Raw genomic sequence first — 20,684 nt, 5'->3', positions numbered from 1 at the left:
GTAACCGCGTGAGCCATGTAAAGGATGTGTGGGCGATGTATCCTGACTTGGTTGGGAGGGTCACCGTTCAGTGCATAAGTGCACTGTACCGCCTTCAGGCCCTTCAGAGCGATGCTATGGCACTCCTTGCTAACACCGCTCAAACTGCCAAGCTCACTCTCGATAGTCGAGAAGATTTTGTGGTCGATCTATCCACCGAGTTGGTAGAGAAGGATCTGCAGGTGGAGAGGCTGAGTCAGCGCATCACCACCTTGGAGCAGCAGGTGGAGATCCGAGACAACACTATTGATGTCTTGGAGAACCAGCTTCACGATGTGCAGAGGGAACTCGAAGAAGCGAATGACCACTTGGACATGCACCACCTGGAGATGAAGGCCAATGAAGCCGGAAGCGAGGGAGAAGAGGCTCCCGAGGAGCTAGGACCAGCCCCTGGTGCCCATGGGACTACCTCCGCGATGCCTCCTTCACCTGTATCCAAAGTCGCTTCCACCGCTCAGGGTTAAGCAGTCACTTCGGCACTTTTTAGGCAGATATAAACCTATGCGAGCTTAGTTAATATCAGATTTTGGACTAGGCTTATGGGTACTTTCCCCTAATTGATGTAACCCTGTGAACCTTTGAAATCTGTGGGATGTTTGTCACCATGTTATCTTCATTTCGAACCTAATATTATGATTATGGCATTTTTCCTTCCATATGAGATGATATCTTGTCGTTCGAAACTGTGAGTTGGGATAACAATGGCGACAATCTCTATTTTCAGATGGCAGCTAGGCAGCGTCGCGGGCATAACGAGCAGGTTCCCCCACCACCTCCTCCAGCTCCCACAGTGCAGCAGCTGATGGCCCAGCAGAATGAGATTCTGCGATAGCTCTTGCAGCGCCAGCCCCACCCTCAGCAACATGGTGGAGGCCAGCATCAGCAACCTCCAGCAATGGCAACTTACCAGGAGTTTCTGAGCACGCAGCCGCCCTTGTTCACCAAGGCAGAGGATCCGTTGGACGCCGACGTGTGGCTTCGCGTCGTTGAGTCCAAGTTTCCCCTCCTCACGGGAGACTGCCCTGATGAGGCCAAGGCTCGCTTCGCCGCACAGCAGCTTCGCGGCCCTGCTCGGACTTGGTGGGACCACTTCCGTGCTATGCTCCCAGCTGATCGTGAAGTGTCTTGGGAGGAATTCAAGACTGCCTTCAGAGGACACCACATCCCAGCTAGCATTCTTGATCGGAAGTTGAATGAATTTCTGGCCCTTAATCAAGGAACCCGCACGGTACTGCAGTATGCGCAAGCCTTCAACGACTTATGCCAGTATGCAGGGTACCATGCTGATTCTGATGAAAAGAAGAGAGACTGCTTCCGCAGGGGTCTTAACACCAAGCTGCGGGAACGACTCAACACTATCCGGGCTGATAGCTTCAATGAGTTGGTCAACATGGCCATCTCCTAGGAGGATTGCATTGTAGCTCACCGGGCAGAGAAGAAGAGAAAGGCACCAATGGCAGCACCATCCGCTCAGGCTTAGAGGTTCCGGATTGTTTCTCACAATCAGAGCAGGGGTTTTCAGCAGCAGGCAGGCAGATGGGTGATCAGGCCACCTCAGCAACAGCAGCCGGCACCCAACCGCTTTCCAGCTCCCGCCCCAAGAAACAATCAGCCTCCGCAGCAGCAGCAGTTCCGCCAGGGCAATGGGAACAAGTGTTTCACTTGTGGCAATGTGGGCCACTATGCCAAGAATTGTCCCAGGAACCAGCAGAGGCAGATGCCGGCACCAAATCAAGACAAGGGAAGAAAGCAGAAGGTGCAAGTCAGGCAAGGGAAGCTCAACTTCACTACTCTGGAGGAAGTACCTGAGGGAGCTCCTATCATGACCGGTATCTTTTAAGTTTATAATCAACCTGCTTTAATTCTGTTTGATTCTGGTGCATCTCATAGTTTCATTAGCCAAAAGTTCAGTGCTAAATGTGAACTGCCATTCTCTCACTCAAAAGGGTCATTTATGATAGTCACACCTGGGGGTAAAATTTCAACTAATCAATTAAACCAAAGTGTGCCTATTCAACTGGGAAGCCACATTGTCAAGACCACTCTTCTTGTGTTGGGTTTGGAGAATGTGGACATTATTCTGGGAGCTAATTGGATGACCTTGCACCAAGTTGTGCTTGATGTAGCCAGCCGTACCGTGGAAGTTAATTCTCCATTCTGTGGGAACTTCACCTTAATTCTGCCCAGTCAGAGTTCTACTCAGTCATGTGCTTTCTCTATGATGGAGTTACCTCTGAAGAAGATCCCAGTGGTCTACGAATATGCAGATGTCTTTCCTGATGAATTGCCAGGAATGCCACTAGACCGAGATATTGAATTTGCCATCGAGTTGCAACCGGGAACGACACCAATTTCCAAGAGGCCCTACCGAATGACACCCGTTGAGTTGGCAGAATTGAAGAAGCAATTGCAAGAGTTGCTGGATAAGGGATTTATTTGCCCAAGTACTTCGCCTTGGGGATGTCCAGCACTGTTTGTGAAGAAGAAGGATGAAAGCTTGAGGTTGTGTATAGATTACCGCCCTCTTAATGCGGTAACTATCAAGAACAAATATCCTTTGCCTCGTATTGATGTTCTTTTTGACCAGTTGGTCGGAGCCAAGGTGTTTTCCAAGATCGACCTTCGCTCTGGCTATCATCAGATCAAGATACGAGCAAGCGATATTCCGAAGACGGCATTCTCAACCAGATATGGGCTATATGAATTTTTGGTGATGTCATTCGGGCTGACAAATGCACCAGTATATTTCATGTATCTGATGAATTCTGTTTTCATGCCTAAATTGGACAAGTTCGTAGTGGTTTTCATCGATGATATTTTGGTGTACTCAAAGAACGAAGAAGAACATGCCGGGCATTTGCATGTAGTGCTTCAACGTCTGCGAGAGCACCACCTTTATGCCAAGTTATCCAAGTGTGATTTTTGGCTAAAGGAAATCAAATTCTTGGGTCACACTATCTCTCAGGCTGGAATAGTTGTTGATCCTGATAAAGTGCAAGAGGTGATGAACTTGAAGCCACCAACAACTGTCCATCAGATTCAGAGTTTTCTAGGATTAGCTGGTTATTACCGAAGATTTATTCCGGATTTCTCTCGAATTGCGAAGCCTATAACTGAGTTGCTGAAGAAAGAAGCCAAATTTGTTTGGAGTCAGAAGTGCGAAGATGCCTTCCATGCATTAAGGCAGCATCTGACCACAGCACCAGTATTGGCGCAACCCGACAACAGCAAGCCTTTTGATGTATATTGCGACGCCTCTGGCACCGGGCTAGGTTGTGTCTTGATGCAAGACAACCGAGTCATCGCTTATGCCTCAAGAGCACTCAGGCCTCATGAGCAAAATTATCCCACTCATGACCTTGAGTTGGCAGCAGTGGTTCATGCATTAAAAATGTGGAGGCACTATCTAATGGGAACCCACTGCAACATCTTCACTGATCATAAGAGCCTTAAGTACATCTTTACTCAGGCTGATCTCAACATGAGGCAGAGAAGATGGCTAGAGCTGATCAAGGATTATGACCTGGAGGTACATTATCACCCAGGAAAAGCTAATGTGGTAGCAGATGCCTTGAGTCGGAAGTTGCAATGCAATTGCATTCTGATGGATTCTCGCATTAACACCTTGTGTGACGAGTTGAGCAAGATGCAAATTGAAGTGATTCCTTCTGGTTCTTTGTCTCACATTTCTGTTGAGCCAGCTTTGCAAGACCAGATTATCATGGCCCAGCTCAGTGACAAGGGAGTGCAAATTATCAAGAAGAATCTCCATCAGAAGGTCAAGAAGTATAATTGTTTCTGCCAAGATGAAAAGGGTGTGTTATGGTTCAAAAGCAGATTGGTGATTCCTAAAGACCAGGACCTCAAGAGGAAAATTTTGGATGAGGCTCATCTCTCCAAATTCTCTATGCATCCGGGAAGCACCAAGATGTACCATGACCTGAAGCCTTTGTATTGGTGGACCAGAATGAAGAGGGAGATAGCCCCATATGTATCAGAATGTGACACCTGTCAGAGGATAAAGGCAAGCCACTTGAAATCAGCTGGAGCTTTGCAACCCCTGTTTATACCTTCGTGGAAGTGGGATGACATCAGCATGGATTTCATTGTGGGTCTGCCCAACACCTCTCGTCATCATGATTTGATTTGGGTTATTGTGGACCGACTGACGAAAGTGGCACATTTTCTTCCTGTGCACACCACTGATAAGGCTCAGAAGTATGCAGAATTGTATATTGACCGGATCGTGTGTTTGCACGGATTACCTCGGACCATTGTTTCTGACCGAGGAGCCCAATTTGTTGCCAGATTTTAGGAACAATTGCAAGAGTCTTTGGGAACCAAGCTAATCAGGAGTTCAGCTTACCACCCACAGACTGATGGTCAGACGGAAAGGGTAAACCAAATCCTGGAGGATATGCTGAGAGCTTGTGCAATCGATTGTGGCAGGAACTGGGATAAGCACCTCTCCTTGGCAGAGTTTGCTTATAACAATAGTTATCAATCCAGCCTAAGGATGGCACCCTTCGAAGCTCTCTATGGAAGAAGGTGCAGGACACCACTCAATTGGTCTCAACCTGGAGAAAGAGAAGTTTTTGGACCTGACTTAGTGACTGAAGCCGAAAGGAAGGTCAAGCTAATCAGGAAGAATCTAGAAGCTGCTCAGGCCAGGCAGAAGAGTTACCATGATAGAAGAAGGAAACCTCTCCAGTTCGAGGTGGGAAGTTTTGTATACCTCAAGGTATCACCCACCAAGGGAGTGCAGAGGTTTGGGATCAAAGGCAAGCTAGCCCCTCGTTACATTGGACCTTATGAGATCATAGAAGCATGTGGACCTGTGGCATATAAGCTGAAGTTACCTTCAAAGATGCTTGCCATTCACAGTGTATTCCATGTATCTCAGCTGAAGAAGTGTGTTCGATTGCCGACCGAGATCATAGCAGAGCCAGAATTGGAGATAGGTCCAGATCTATCGTACCAAGAGTACCCCTCCAAGATTCTGGATTGCAAAGAAAGATCAACTCGGGCTAAATCGATCAAGATGTACAAGGTCCAGTGGAGTAATCACTCAGAGGAAGAAGCTACTTGGGAAACCGAGGAATTCTTGAGATCCAACTTCCCCGATTGCCTACCTAAGGAAGCTGGTATGTAATCACACCCAGCCCCCTCCTCCTGCCCTTCGAATCTAATTTTCAAAAATGTGATCTTAGATCAGAATGAAGTAACTATGAAGTAAAACTTAAAAAGGGCTTCCTTCTGAAGTTGCAAAGAGAATGACATTCGAAGAGCAGTTTTACCCTAAAGATGATCATAATCACCCATTTCCTATAAATCTCACCCTTCGCTTCACCATGGGAGGACTCTGGCCCGAATCTCGGGACGAGATTCCTTTAAGGGGGGAAGGCTGTGACACCCCAGTGTCACCTAGGGTTTCTCTCAAAATGCCAAACCAAGAACCATCATTTTATGTGGACCAAATTAAGCATGAACACCAAATTGACTTAGGAGTAAAGAATCCACCAAGCATATACTTAAAAGTATCATGATCAAAACACATGGGTCTTTCAAAAAGGTAATAATGTTGCAACCCTAATAAAAACCCTAAGTGAGCCCCATGAGCAAAATTCAAGAAAATAGGGAAAAAGGTATGAAAAATTTAAAATCATGGCTTGGGCCAATCATAAAACTTGAAGTATATTCATTAAGCAACAAGAAAGGTTGAGAAAGCTTGGCCAAAATAACTCAAATAAAACCCCAAATCAAGCTTCTCATGTGGGGACTTAATGGGAATTCTAAATTTCAGAATTCTGAATTTCAGACCTTGAGCCAAAGATCAAGCATGTTCACCTTGATCCCTAACTCGAATCCTAATGGCCCCATTAACAAAAATGTGCCTAACTAACCCCTCTGTCGTGTACCAGGAGATGGCATTGGGACGCGTGCCTTGGACACGTCAAACCAGAGATCTTCTCCCTGTGTGTGGCAGTGAGACAAACAGGATTTCTCCCCTCTCTATCTCCTAATCCAGACAGCAAAACCTGCTAGCCTCCACACACAAACGACAAAGGGACCTGAGTGGAAGAGATCTCTCAACGGGATCATGGCCATAATCTCAAAGATTTGGGGCCAATCCGCGCTTGAACTCGACCTCTCTCTGCGCTGCCTCGTGCTCGACGTTGTGCCAGGCGCCAGAGCGCGCACTGGCGTTCGCCGCAAACGCCCCGAGCGCTTGTCAGAGCCCCGCCCTCGGTCGTGCTCGCCCGCGCCTATAAAGCCTCCCCGGGCGCGCCTCACTTCACCCCGCGCTCACCATCACCGGCCAGCCACCCCTCCTTAGCTCCGGCGAGCTCATTTCTGCCCGCCATTGCCGCCAGAGCTTCGGCCACCGTGGCCAGCCCACTCCAGCCACCCCCAAGTCGAGCTAGTGCTTCGGCTAGCTCCGCCAGTGGCCCGTGAAGCTTTTCAGGCCCTCGGACCCGGCCGGACTTCACCGGAAGCCCGAGATCGACTTCACCGGACTTCGGTCTTCCGCCGCCGTGCGTGGACAGAGCTAACCAGTGAGTCTTTGTCCAATTCCTTGCACCCACATCTTCTCTAGCATCCCGTGAAGCTCTCTGACCCGTTCAATTGATCAATCGCGCCGTGAGCAGGCCGGACTCCTCGCCGCCGACGAGCATCCCCGCCTGCGCACGTGGACCGGCCAACTCCGACCATCCTCGACGGCGACCCGCACATCGCTGTGATCCCCGAGACCTCCCCTACGTCCTCGACCATCTCACCGGAGCAATCTCGCCGCCGGTTAGCCCCTCTGCCCTTTCTTCCGCCGCGGTTACTGTTTAAGTTAGGAGAAGGACCTCGGGTTAGGATTAGAAGAACCCGAGGGGTTTTCTGTAACGTCAGTGACTCATTTGAATAGTAGCCCAGGGACTGATCCGCGAAGAAAACTTAAAACACCCGCCGAGGACCCCAGTGCAAAGTAGTTTTTCATTTAATCAATTCTGTTAATCTTTTTAAGTAACTAGAGAACTTAGAAAATCCATAACTTGATGAATTCTTAATCAAAAGTTATCAAACTAATTTTGCTAGATCCTAAATATTATGAACTATCAATTAAAAATAATAAACCCTATGCTTTCTGTTCTAATTTTTAGAGTTTAAAATTAAAAACAGAAACTGACCAAACCTTGTTTAATTAAGGAAAATTAGTTTTACTTCTGTGCTGAACCTAAGAAAATTTGTAGATGTTCAAATCTCACTTAAGCACTGTTTAAAAATAGTAAGAACCCCAGTATTGAAGAATATAGTGAAGATACTCATTTAAAGCTATTTTGCCCAAAACTTAGGAAAAATCATAAAGGCATTAAAAATTAATGAACAGTGAGTGGAATTATTTTTCCTAGTTTGCTTAAGTAACAAAGGACCTAGGAAAAATAAAGAGACCTTTAGTCCAGATCAGTTTTCAAATAAAATGTTTTAGTTAGCATTATTTGAACTGAAAATCAACTATTAGAATAATAAAACTATACCCAAAAGTGATAATAAAAATTCAGTGGACTTATAACCACCAGAGCCCCACTGCAAAAATAATGAACACCTCAGCCCAACATTTTAAGTAAGGAAAATAAATATAAGATGATAATGAGGCATTTTCCAAATAAATCATGAGTAACCCCTAATGATGCAATAATGGGCAACCAAAAATTTGCTAAGTCCATAATAAGATAAACCACCAGAGAAAAATGCAAACCCATGAAAAAGGAGCAAAATCATACCTATTACTAATAGTTTATAAGAAAGGCCACTTAATCCAATTAATGCATACCACCCCTTCCCTTAAGCAAAAAGATGCCAAACTTCATAATGATTGCTCTTGCGCAAAACAAAGACTAAGAAAAATAAGGACTTTGTTGTTTGATATTTTTCAAATATAGTGGTAGTAGAAAGCACCTCTTTGGCTAGAAACTTTAGAAAACCATAGTAAAATAACTAAAAAGTATTAATGACTAGAAATTTGTATCAAGTCATGTTATAGCACCTAAAAGCCAGCAAAAATAAGTTTTAGAGAATTACTCACTGTTAAATAATAGTTGTAGTTCAAAGCACCCCTTCTGCCCTAAAATTTGATAATTTTGTCCAGAGAAAACTATTCACCTTTTGACCCCCAAAATTTACGGCAAAGAAATATACACCAGTATCAAGCCACTGTAATTTTTACAAAATTTCTGGAATTTTATTTAAGCAACTTGTAGTTCATACCCACTCCAAAACATTAAAGAGAATAAAAGAAAAGGGAAGAAGAAATAAATCTCACTCCAATAAGTCAAACTTGAGTACTTATCAATTCTCACTAAGGCTTAGAAAGAATTCAGTGGAACCCCAAAAATAAGCCTACCACTTACCTTAGCTAAAGTTTGACCCAATTTACCAAGTATACCACCCAAGGGTCTTACATAAGTAAAGTTGACCTTGTCTAACTCAAGTAGATCATACACCGTCAAAAGTTGTAATTTCTAAAGCACCTATCATATCATGCATGTATCTTACGCATTGCATTCATTAGATTGTAATCTTGCCGACGGAGAGTACGTGCTCATCCCCGAGCAAGGATCTGTCCAAGAGGAGGACCAGGAGCAAGCTTCCGAGGCTGCTACTGAGGATCTCCCCGCAGCCCCAGCAATTGAAGGCAAGCCCCGGTTTATATGCATAACTATATTATTATATGCTACTTTACTACACTTAATGCTTGTAGGACTGTAATGTGCACTTAAGTGTAGGAGTTGCTTGAAACCTCTAGTTGCATGAACTTAGGATTCCTTTTTGAGATGAATACTAGTATGCTAGGTCAAGTAGCTGCTTGCTAATCAGGATCCCGGTAGAAGTCGAGTGATTTTTCTAGCACTCGCGCGAGGTCAGGAATTGATTGTATTCATCTTGACAATGGGATATATGTTAGTCCATGGACTTGGATCCAGGGAGGATGCCTTGTCCATGAGACGGGAAAAAGGAATTAAGGACTAATGTGTGGATACCTGAGTCAAGCTTTTGAACGTACTAAGCACATGCCGGGAAAAATGGTAACCGGTAAACCTAGTACCTGAGTGAAGCCGGGCGCGGACTTTATCCCTCATGCGACCTGAGACTGGGTCTCCCATGCTAGCTATGGTGGGTACAAGTGCGGTCACTGCATGGCGGCAGCCGGGGTCAGTGGAGCATTGTATGCCAAGGCGGTGAGGCCTGGCCGCGAACGGGGAATCGATGGGGACGGTTGTCATGTTTGGGGTCGGAGTACCCTGACATGCCATGTGTTTAGGTTTACCTTGCAAGGTTACTCGATTCGAATCGTCTGCTTCTCACAGCTAATGAGACTGCTTGACCCCTTGTACTGCATCGAGTAAGAAGTGAAATGAGGTTACATGAGATAATTTGTTGATTGAACTAAATGCTTGTCACCATGTATGCTTAGAAGGAACAAATCTAGCTAAGTTAATGATGATAGAATTTGAAAAGCTAAAAATTGATTTTAGAAACAGCTAGTGCTTTTGGCAAACCAAACCCCTCAGCCAAACAGCTGCATAGTCTAGAGGTAGAGGAGTAGACTCCTCACACCGGTTAAGTCTAGCTGAGTATTAGTATACTCAGCCTTGCTTGTGGCATAATTTTTGCAGGTACCATTCAGGAAATGGTTGATGGTGTGACTTGGCCTACCACCCTGCCACCGGGTTGCACGGTCGAGTGGGATGTTGCTCCGGCAGGAGAGGAGCACGAGGAGTAGTGGGCTAGGCCTTGCCCATTTCCTCGATATCGACGACATCGATTATCCGCTGCACTTTATTTTGTGAACTCTTATTTTCTACTCAAAAACTCCGATCTATGTAATAATTCAGCACTTAATTTGAGGTTTCCTGTTTTATTGTAATTCTTCTGTGACTCACCTTCGAGTGAGATTGTGGAATTTGATCCTGGTTAAGTGGCTCTATCAGACTAGATCTGAGGGACTGACGGGTTATTCCGATTTAAGTATGTTACGGCCCCTGAGGCGTGACTTAGGCACTTAAGCTGGAATAATTCGGGTGGTTCCGCCACATTAACTGTCTCCACTGGCTCGAAGTTGCTGGCATGGTGCTTCACGTCTGGCGCCTCCTTGGAGAGGCTCTCCGGGTCGGCGATGAGGGCCTCGGATTCGGCGAGGGCCTCGGCGTACTCCAGGCACTCCACGTCGCATTCATACGCGTGTCGGTACATGGGGCCGACGGTGATGACCCCGTTGGGGCCCGGCATCTTGAGCTTGAGGTAGGTGTAGTTGGGGACGGCCATGAACTTGGCGTAGCATGGCCTCCCCAGCATTGCGTGGTAGGTTCCTTGGAACCCGACCACCTCGAACGTGAGGGTTTCCCTTCGGAAGTTGGAGGGAGTCCCGAAGCAGACGGGTAGATCGAGTTGTCCGAGGGGCTGGACGCATTTCCCGGGGATGATCCCGTGGAAAGGCGCCGCGCCCGCCCGGACCGAGGACAGATCGATCCGCAGGTGCCCGAGGGTCTCGGCGTAGATGATGTTGAGGCTGCTGCCTCCGTCCATGAGGACCTTGGTGAGCCTGACGTTGCCGATGACAGGGTCAACGACGAGCGGGTATTTCCCCGGACTCCGCACGCGGTCGGGGTGGTTGCCTTGGTCGAAGGTGATGGGCTTGTCGGACCAGTCTAGGTAGACTGGCGCCGCACCTTTACCGAGCAGACCTCCCGACGCTCTTGCTTGCGGTGCCGAGCCGAGGCATTCGCCACTTGCCCACCGTAGATCATGAAGCAGACGTGGACCTCGGGGAACTCTCCTGCTTTGCGATCCTCCTTCTTGTCGTCGTCGTGGGCCTGCCACCTTCCGCAGGTGGCCCGGCCTTGTGAAAGTGGCGCCGAAGCATGGCGCATTCCTCAAGGGTGTGCTTGACGGGCCCCTGATGATAGGGGCACGGCTCCTTAAGCATCTTGTCGAAGAGATTGGCACCTCCTGGAGGTTTCCGAGGGTTCTTGTACTCAGCGGCGGCGACAAGGTCCGCGTCGGCGATGTCGCGTTTCGCTTGTGACTTCTTCTTGCCTTTCTTCTTGGTGCCGCGCTGAGTGGACGTCTCGGGGACATCTTCCGGTTGGCGGCCCTGGGGCTGCTTGTCCTTTCGGAAGATGGCCTCAACCGCCTCCTGGCCAGAGGCGAACTTGGTGGCGATGTCCATCAGCTCGCTCGCCCTGGTGGGGGTCTTGCGACCCAGCTTGCTCACTAGGTCACGGCAGGTGGTGCCGGCAAGGAACGCGCCGATGACATCCGAGTCGGTGACGTTGGGCAGCTCGGTGCGCTGCTTCGAGAATAGCCGGATGTAGTCCTGGAGAGACTCTCTCGGCTGCTGGCGGCCGCTTCGGAGATCCCAGAAGTTTCCAGGGCGCACGTACGTGCCCTAGAAATTGCCGGCGAAGGCTTGGACCAGGTCGTCCCAGTTGGAGATCTGTCCCGGAGGCAAATGCTCCAGCTAGGCTCGAGCGGTGTTGGAGAGGAACAGGGGGAGGTTGCGGATGATGAGGTTGTCATCGTCCGTTTCACCCAGGTGGTAGGCCAGCCAGTAGTCCGCGAGCCACAGTTCCGGCCTTGTCTCCCCCGAGTACTTTGTGATAGTAGTCGGGGTTCGGAACCGGGTCGGGAACGGCGCCCGTCGTATGGCCCGGCTGAATGCATGCGGACCGGGTGGTTCGGGCGAGGGACTCCGATCCTCCCCGCTGTCGTAGCGACCCCCGCATCTGGGGTGGTAGCCTCGGCGCACCTTCTCGTCGAGGTGGCCTCGACGGTTGCGGTGATGGTGCTCGTTGCCGAGGCGACCCGGGGCCGTAGGCGCTGTGTTGCGCGTACACCCGGTGTGGACCGAGGCTTCCCGCATGAATCGGGAAGTCGCGGCGCGATGCTCCGAGGGGTATCCCTGCCTTCGGGAGGCAGAGCTTTCGGCCCGTCGGACCACGGCATCCTCCAGAAGATTCTTGAGCTCTCCCTGGATACACCGCCCCTCGGTGGTTGATGGTTCCGGCATTGCGCGGAGAAGTATTGCCGCTGCAGCCAAGTTCTGGCCGACCCCACTGGAAACCGGTGGCGGCCTTGCCCTGACATCGTCGGCGATGCGGTGCTGGATGCCCTGGGGTAGATGACGCGCTTCTCCGGCCGGAGGTTGGCCTGCCCATTCCTGCCTGATGTCCCGGCGGAACGGCTCAAGTGTTCCTGCTCCCTCGTCGAGCCTGGCCTGCATCTCGCGGATTTGCTCGAGCTGTGAGTCCGGACCCCCCGCAGGGACTAGGACCACAGCTAGCTCCCGAAGGATGTCAACGTGAGGCGCAGGCCTAGGGGGATCACCGTTTTCCGGAATACCAAGATGGTTGCCTTCGCCGGGACCCCCTAGATCGACGTGGAAACATTCACGACTTGGGCTGCAGTCCTCGTCGCCGAAGCTGCGGCTACCGTTGGAACAATCGGAAAGGCAGTAGTCGCATGCGGTCATGAAGTCCCGCATGGCACTGGGGTTACCAAGTCCAGAGAAATCCCAACAAAAGTCGGGCTCGTCATCTTCCTCAGAACCCGAGGGCCCATAGGTCGAGACGGCTGTCAGCCGGTCCCAGGGTGACCGCATACCGTACCCCGGAGGGTTTGGACTCGCCTCTATGAATGCGTCCACCGAAGCGAAGTCGCTTGGTGGGTCGAGGCTAAATCCAAAAGGCTCGAGATGGGAATCGGTCGGTACCTCCTGGTCGACGGGTGGTGACGAAGTCACGTCAGGGGCAGACTGCACCGTCGTCTCAGGTACGAGGGTGACGCCCAGCAAGTCCTTTGCGAGCGTGCTGGCGTCGTCCGTCCGCTTGGAGTTGGCGTGTTGCGGGGAAACGGTGCTCGTCTTCGTCTCAGACGCGAGGTCGATGCCCGACGTGTCCCCCGTTGGGGCGCCGGCGCCGTCGACTCGCTCGACAGCCGACGAGGTGCCGCCTCCTGCTTGGCCTTGGTTGCCCCTCCTCCTCCTCCGTCGGCGGGGGAGGCGACGGGACAAACCCGAATGTTGTTCTTCCGCCACGTGGGGAAGACGTCGTCGATTCCGCCGCCAGCGGGCGGGTTGTCGGCCGCCATTGTCGCTGTCGCGCGGCGGGGGAAGGAGTATCATGTTGTAGCTGCCGTCGAGGGACATGAACTCAAGACTCCCAAAACGGAGCACCGTTCCGGGCTGGAAAGGTTGCTGGAGACTACCCATCTGGAGCTTGACGGGAAGCTGTTCGTCAACACGCAGCAGGCCCCTACCTGGCTCGCCAACTGTCGGTGTTTCGACCCCGGGGGGTCCCTGGACCGACGAGTAAATTGTCGTCGCGTGCCCCAGCCCAGATGGGTCGATGCGAGACGGAGCGCGAAGGGGGGAAAAGCCGGAGGGAGACAGACGTAAAAGGGGAAACCCGCGGCCTTCGTGTTTGTCCCGCGCCCAGGTCGGGTGCGCTTGCAGTAGGGGGTTACAAGCGTCCGCGCGGGAGGGAGCGAGAGGCTTATGCGCGCGCCATCCCGTCCTTCCCCGCGCGGCCAACCCTCTGTAAGAGGGCCCTGGACCTTCCTTTTATAGGCGTAAGGAGAGGGTCCATGTGTACAAAGGGAGATGTAACACTTTGCTAACGTGTCTAGCAGAGAGGAGCTAGTGCCCTAAGTATATGCCGTCGTGGCAGCCGGAGAGGACTTGGCACCCTGTTCATGAGATGTCGTGGCCGTCGAAGGAGCGCTGGAGCCTGGCGGAAGGACAGCTGTCGGGGCTGTCGAGTCCTTGCTGACGTCTCCTTACTTCCGTAAGGGGGCTGAGAGCTGCCGTCGTCATGGAGCACGCGGGGCGCCATCATTATTTGCTTCACCGGGGCGAGCCAGATGAGACACCGGTCTTGTTCCCCGTAGCCAGAGCTAGCTAGGGGTAGGGTAATGATGGCCCCTCCTGTGACGTGGTCGGTCCGAGCCCTGGGTCGGGCGAGGCGGAGGCTCCTCCGAGGTCGAGGTCGAGTCTGTCTTCCGAGGCCGAGGCCGAGTCCGAGCCCTGGGGTCGGGCGAGGCGGAGTTCGTCGTCTTCCGGGGCCGAGCCCGAGTCCGAGCCCTGGGGTCAGGCGAGGCGGAGTTCGTCGTCTTCCGGGGCCGAGCCCGAGTCCGAGCCCTGGGGTCGGGCGAGGCGGAGTTCGTCGTCTTCCGGGGCCGAGCCCGAGTCCGAGACCTGGGGTCGGGCGAGGCGGAGCTTCCTATGGCACCCGAGGCCGGACTTGGCCGCCGTCAGCCTCACTCCGTCGAGTGGCACAGCAGTCGGAGCAACGCGGGCAGCGCTGTCTTCTTGTCAGGCCGGTCAGTGGAGTGGCGAAGTGACTGTGGTCACTTCGGCTCAGTCGACTGAAGGGCGTGTGTCAGGATAAGGTGTCAGGCCACCTTTGCATTAAATGCTCCTGCGACACGGTCGGTCGGTGTGGCGATCCGGCGAAGGTTGCTTCTTGGCGGAGACTGGGCCTCGGGCGAGCCGAAGGTGTATCCGTTGCTTGAGGGGGCCCTCGGGTGAGACGTGAATCCTCCGGGATCGGCTTCCCTTGCCCGAGGCTGGGCTCGGGCGAGGCGAGATCGCGTCCCTTGAGTGGATCGAGTCTTGACTTAATCGCACCCATCAGGCCTTTGCAGCTTTGTGCTGATGGAGGTTACCAGCTGAGATTATGAGTCTTGGGGGTACCCCTAATTATGGTCCCCGACAATATTATCGAGTTTTTTTTGAAATACTAAATTTATGCATTTAAATATTAGAAAGGCTAAAATTCATATTTAATACCCGAAGAAAGTTCCGAAGATTCCAAAAACTCCCGGAAGCATCCTCGAGATATTTTAACATGTTTCGATAACATTTTGCACTCATAAACACTATGCATCGGCATGAATGCAACACTCAAGCACCTCTGAGGTTTTATTTTACTAAGCTTACACCTAGATATAAAATAAAATAATTCTCCGCTTTTAGGAAAAAAAAGAGAAGGGAAGCAAAGAAATGAGAGCGTAACACCTGAATTTGGTGGATATTAGAAAAGAAATTTTATACCCCAAATTCAGGGTTTTACATGTGCAGATAAGATGACGCGCGTGAAACAACACGCGGAACAATACGTACGACATTGCGCGAATGACACGTGAATCAGCACACGACAATGTGCACAACAACGTGCGAGAACTACTAAATATAGATGTGATGTTTACACTGAGTAAGTATTAATCTTAAATATTTAAGTAGACCTTAATCATATTAACATGTATTTATAAAGGCGTAACTTAAAACTATACATTAGAAAATGCTATTAATAATCATTGGATAAACAAATTAATTAATTAAAACATGCGTCACGATAAATCAATGTTACTAACATGTACACGACGTTATTACAAAATTAACGTGACTGAAACAAATTCGAATGGAATGACGATGTAAAAGATATTGCATTTTTAGTACATCGCGGATTATAGGCAATGTGGCTCGTTTTTTTATTGGCAGGAGACTTGCCACACGGATGGTTATGTAGTGTATAGCCACAGAAAAATCAACAGAGGTGGGATCCAATGTGGCCTAGCAATTTCTTCTCCATGCGCATGCACGAACGGTTCCCTTCTCTAGTTTTCTTCTTCCACGGTGCAGCTGTAATGGGAGAAGGGGGATCGACCATGGCAGGGGGCTCGGATGGGGAAGATAGCCTCGCTGGTCTGGTTGGGCTCGCTAGCTCAGGGGCGCAGGGGCCATGGCCGTGCCACCGCAGCTAGCTGGCTGGGCGACGGGGCGACCACGCGGGCTGCGCCATGGCTGGGGCATGGCCACAGAGGGCTAGCCATGGCCGAAGCACGGCCACCCGGCTCTGCGCCGCTGCCGCGCAGGGAAGATGGCATCGCAAGGCGGGCTGCAGCCGGGGCACGTGGGGCACAGCGGCTGGGAGCCAGGCCGCGGCGCAGGCTGCCGCACGGTAATGAAAATGAAGGAGGATGTGCCAGACTTCTCACCTCACGACATAGCCTGGCGGATTGAGCTCATGGATGCCTCCTGGTGAAGCTCCGGCATGTGATGCTCAATGACGGCAACAGCAGAGGCACTCACGGCGGGGCAGTTCTGTCGGCCAGGGGAAGGGGGACGGGCCCAACAGGCACGTCGGCAATGCTCGCTGCGACCGCACGTAGGGGCCCTTGCCGCCGGGGCTGCTCGGCCATGGGGGCTTGACCGCGCGAGGGAGCAAGGCGCCAGGCACCTAGGTGCGTGGGAACGGTGGCTAGCCGCGCTAGGGAGTAGGGACGGCTAGGCGTTGGCGCTGCGCAGGGGCTAGACAGCTACAGATTCAAACGAAGAAAAATTAACATTAGAGAGACAATGCAAGGTCGCTCACCGTAATGAAGGGCTTGTCGGAGCTCCGGTTCGATGCGGGACGAAAGCGGCGGCGAACTCGACGAGGCACAACGGCGAGGGCGCTGGGCGATGAGCGGGGCGCAGCAGTTTGGACGAGACGTGGGGAGTTGCTGCGAGACGGCCCTGCGGAGTTGAGGATTTGAAGGAGTGACGACTGTCGAAGTCAAGCGTCGTGGCACGTCCTGCTGCGAGAGAAATGGAGCAAAGCAGTTTCGAGAGGAGGGAATGGAGCTTACACGTGAGGCCCACGGTGCAGTGTCTATCGACGGCTGACGGGTGGTCCCGTGGCTATAGCACGATTGGGCGTTGTCCCTGCTCCTGTGCGCGCGCAAGCAGGTGCTAGGAGTTCAAGCGCCCAGCCATGAGGCTTCTTTTTTTATTAATTTCTTTCTTCCTCTTTTTTATATAGGTATTGATATATAATTATATATACAATTATTTTTTATTTACATTAAATTGTGCCCAAATGATTTGGATTCACTAGTTTTCTTTCTTCTGAACGTAAACACCATGAAAATCATTTTTAGCAACCAAAAATCATGCTTCGACATGAGATGCAACAATCAAACTTCTCTAGGATTTTATTTTCTACGCCAAAAACTTATATATATAATAAAATAACTGTCCATTATTTAGAAAAAAGAGAAGAAAAACAAGTAAAGAAGAGGGTAACACTTGAATTCGGTGAATATCAGAAAAAGAAATTTTATACCCCCAAATTCAGGGTGTTACAAGAAGCAGGATATCGCTCAGTATATGTGCTTCGATTCTGGTACAGTACTATTGACTGTATGAGCTTCGGATTCCTCCCTGAATTCACGTTGTTGTTGGGAGTGTTGGTGCCCTTCTGGCTGCTGGCTTCGGGAATAAGTAGGTTGCAGTAGTGGTGGCGGTGGGAGCTGGGGCCAAGAAGCCTGTGAATGGCTTGCCGAAGCAACAGAACCTGCAGGTTGGTTGCCTACATATTCTGGTATGTAGGGAGAGTGGCACGAAGCAGTATGTAGGACTTGCTTCAGCTGATTCTGTCGAGCTTCTGCTTCAGCAATCACTTTTTGCTTCAGAATTGTGATCTGGCAGGTTCTTGTAGTGTGGCCTTTGTCCTCACCACAGAATAAGCAATAAATTTTTCTGGGTTGATCCCCATATCTTCTTCCGAAGCCCGTACCGCCTCTGCCCCTTGGAGCTGGTGGCCTGAAGGAGCTTTGCTGCTGTCCCAAAGACTATGAGGTGTGTTGTGGCCTCTGAAGCTGGCTTCCATTGTCGTCATTTTGACTGGAGCTGTGGATTGATCTGACATGCCTAGGATGGATTCTCCCTCTGAAGCCCCTAGTCATCTCAGAAAATCTGTAAGCTTCCTCCCTTCTTTGTCGGAAGTCATTGTCAGCCCGGATGTACTCATCTATTTTCTGAAGCAGCTTCTCTAGAGTTTGGGGAGGTTTCCTGGCGAAGTATTGAGCTGTAGGCCCTGGCCGAAGACCTTTTATCATGGCTTCAATGACGATTTCATTGGGCACTATAGGCGCTTGTGCTCTCAGGCGCAGGAACCTTTGGACATATGTCTGAAGGTACTCCTCATGGTCTTGAGTGCACTGGAATAAGGCTTGAGCAGTGACTGGCTTCGTCTGAAACCCTTGAAAACTGGTGACCAGCATATCCTTAAGCTTATGCCATGACATGATTGTCCCTGGCTAGAGAGAGGAGTACCATGTCTGGGCCACACTCTGAACTGCCATGACAAAGGACTTCGCCATGACTGCAGTATTGCCCCCATACGAAGATATAGTTGCTTCGTAGCTCATCAGGAACTGCTTCGGATCTGAGTGCCCATCATACATGGGGAGCTGAGGGGGCTTGTATGATGAGGGCCATGGGGTAGCCTGCAGTCCTGCTGATAGAGGAGAAGCATCATCAAAAGGAAATTTTCCATGATGGAAATCGTCATACCAATCATCATCATTGTAGGAATTGTCCTGACGAAGCTCTCTCTATGGAGGTCTTCGGTCCTAGTCATCTTGAGTAAGATGACGTATTTCTTCAGCAGCTTCATCGATCTTCTTCTTAAGATCGGAAAGACGAAGCATCTTCTCTCTCTTTCTTTCGTCGACCTGCTGATAGATAGCTTCGAGATCCCTTATCTCCTGGTCCAACTCCTCCTCTTAGGGGGTTGGACTTGTAGCCTTCCTCTTTTGAGTTCGGGCTTCACGCTGCGTATCCTGGTTGACGTCTAGTGGCTGCAGTGCAGCCCCTAGCCCTGAAGCTTTCTTCGGCGGCATGACGAAGGTCACAGCTTGCCGAAGGTGGTCGAATGAGTTCACCAGAGGTGGGCGCCAATGTTAGGGACTTGTTCTCAAATGCTATGAGTTAAGAACAAGGCAACATAAAATGTTAAATGTTAATACCCTTCGTCCCTCGAAGCATTATCTCTCTTAGGATATAATGATCCTCAGACGAAGGTCATGAAGGACTTACCTTCATCACCGCAGCATATGTTAATGAAAGAAGAAGCATATGAAACATAAGAGACAACATGAATAATCACATGATATTATTTACTATCTCTTCTTCATATTATTATGGATAAATAGAAAAAATATTGAATTACATTTATACCTTCAGCTTGACAGAAGGTAAAAGTCCAAGCATGACGCACGAGCGAATACAAGTCAGCGTGAACAGTACGGGTTCACCTATTTATAGGCACAGAACGCAACCCGATCAGAATTACATGTATGCCCTTGATGACTAGTTACAATCATGACACAAATCATCATGGACTGATCGATCTTTTCCTCTTTAATGTGGTGCAGCCCTTCGTCTCAAGGCATGTCGTTATGTCGAAGCTCCCTGGATCGTAGCTTTGGCGTATACCTTCACACTGTGTTTGATTATACACTGGTCTTTCGAAGGTGCTTCTTCTTAAAGGACCTTCGGCGACGAAGCAGGCCGCCAACCATGCTTTTTAGATTGTGTACAACTTCATTACAAGTCCGAAGGTTCCTGTACATACATAATACTTGGGAAACACTGTTAATCATGTTTTTGAGGACCTTCGGAAGACGAAGGCCCCCAACAATAGGCTTCGGCTGATCTGACGAAGCAGCCTTCTCTCTTTTGTGCTTATATTGCTGACAAGCTTCGGCTCCATCTATGTTATGGATCGCCTTTGAATCCGTCCAACTCCCCTCAACCCTTCTGGCAGCTTCTTGACTCCCATGAACAGCAATGGGCCCTTGTTCCGAAGGTATCTTCATGCATAAGTATGTTGGATGAAGTATTGCTTCAAAGGCATTAAGTGTCCCTCGACCAATGATTGCGTTGTATGGGTACTCCATGTCAACAATGTCAAAAACAACTTGTTCAGTTCTTGTGTTATGGATGTAGCCGAAGGTCACTGGCATTGTTATTTTGCCAAGTGCTATAATTTGTCTTCCTCCGAAGCCACAAAGAGGGTGTGTTGCATCATGTATCTTGTCTTCTGGCTCTTGCATCTGTCTAAAAGCCTTTGCAAAAATGATGTCCGCTACACTGCCTGTGTCAACCAGAACATTATGGACCAGAAATCCCTTGATGACACAAGATATAACCAGAGCATCATTGTGAGGATAATCTTTAAGCTGAAGATCTTCCTGGGAGAAGGTAATTGGAATGTGAGACCACTTAGACCTGATGAAGGTTCCTTGCACCCCCAACATGTTGCACTCTTCTTTGCGCTTCCTTCCTCTGCTTCTTGCTAGCTAGTTCTGAGCTCGAACCACCTGTGATTGGGAGCACCAGCTTTGCGAACGAAGGTGCTATAGCTTTGTTGTTGTACGAAGCCATCGTCACAACAGTGGAAGTGAGTTCACCGGAGGTGGGCGCTAATGTTGGTCCTTGTTCTCGGATGCTATACACTAAGAACAAAGCAACACAATTGTTAATGATAAGAGACCTTTGTCCTTCGAAACATTATCTCCTTCTGGATATAATGATCTTTGGACGAAGGTCATGAAGGACATACCTTCATCATCACAATGAATAAAGATGTAAATAGAAGCATATGAAATATGAAGAGAACATAAATAATCATTCCAAATCATTAGATTAGATTATTTATATTCATATTCTTTTGCTGTAAGTAGGAATAAACATCAATAATTCTCATATTACATTTGTACCTTCGTCTTGATAGAAGGCAGGTGGACAAGAGTGACGCAAGAGTGATTAC

Source organism: Zea mays, chromosome 2 (assembly GCF_902167145.1).
Source record: "Zea mays cultivar B73 chromosome 2, Zm-B73-REFERENCE-NAM-5.0, whole genome shotgun sequence".
Classification (NCBI taxonomy): Eukaryota; Viridiplantae; Streptophyta; class Magnoliopsida; order Poales; family Poaceae; genus Zea; species Zea mays.
This window is presented reverse-complemented; position numbering follows the sequence as displayed.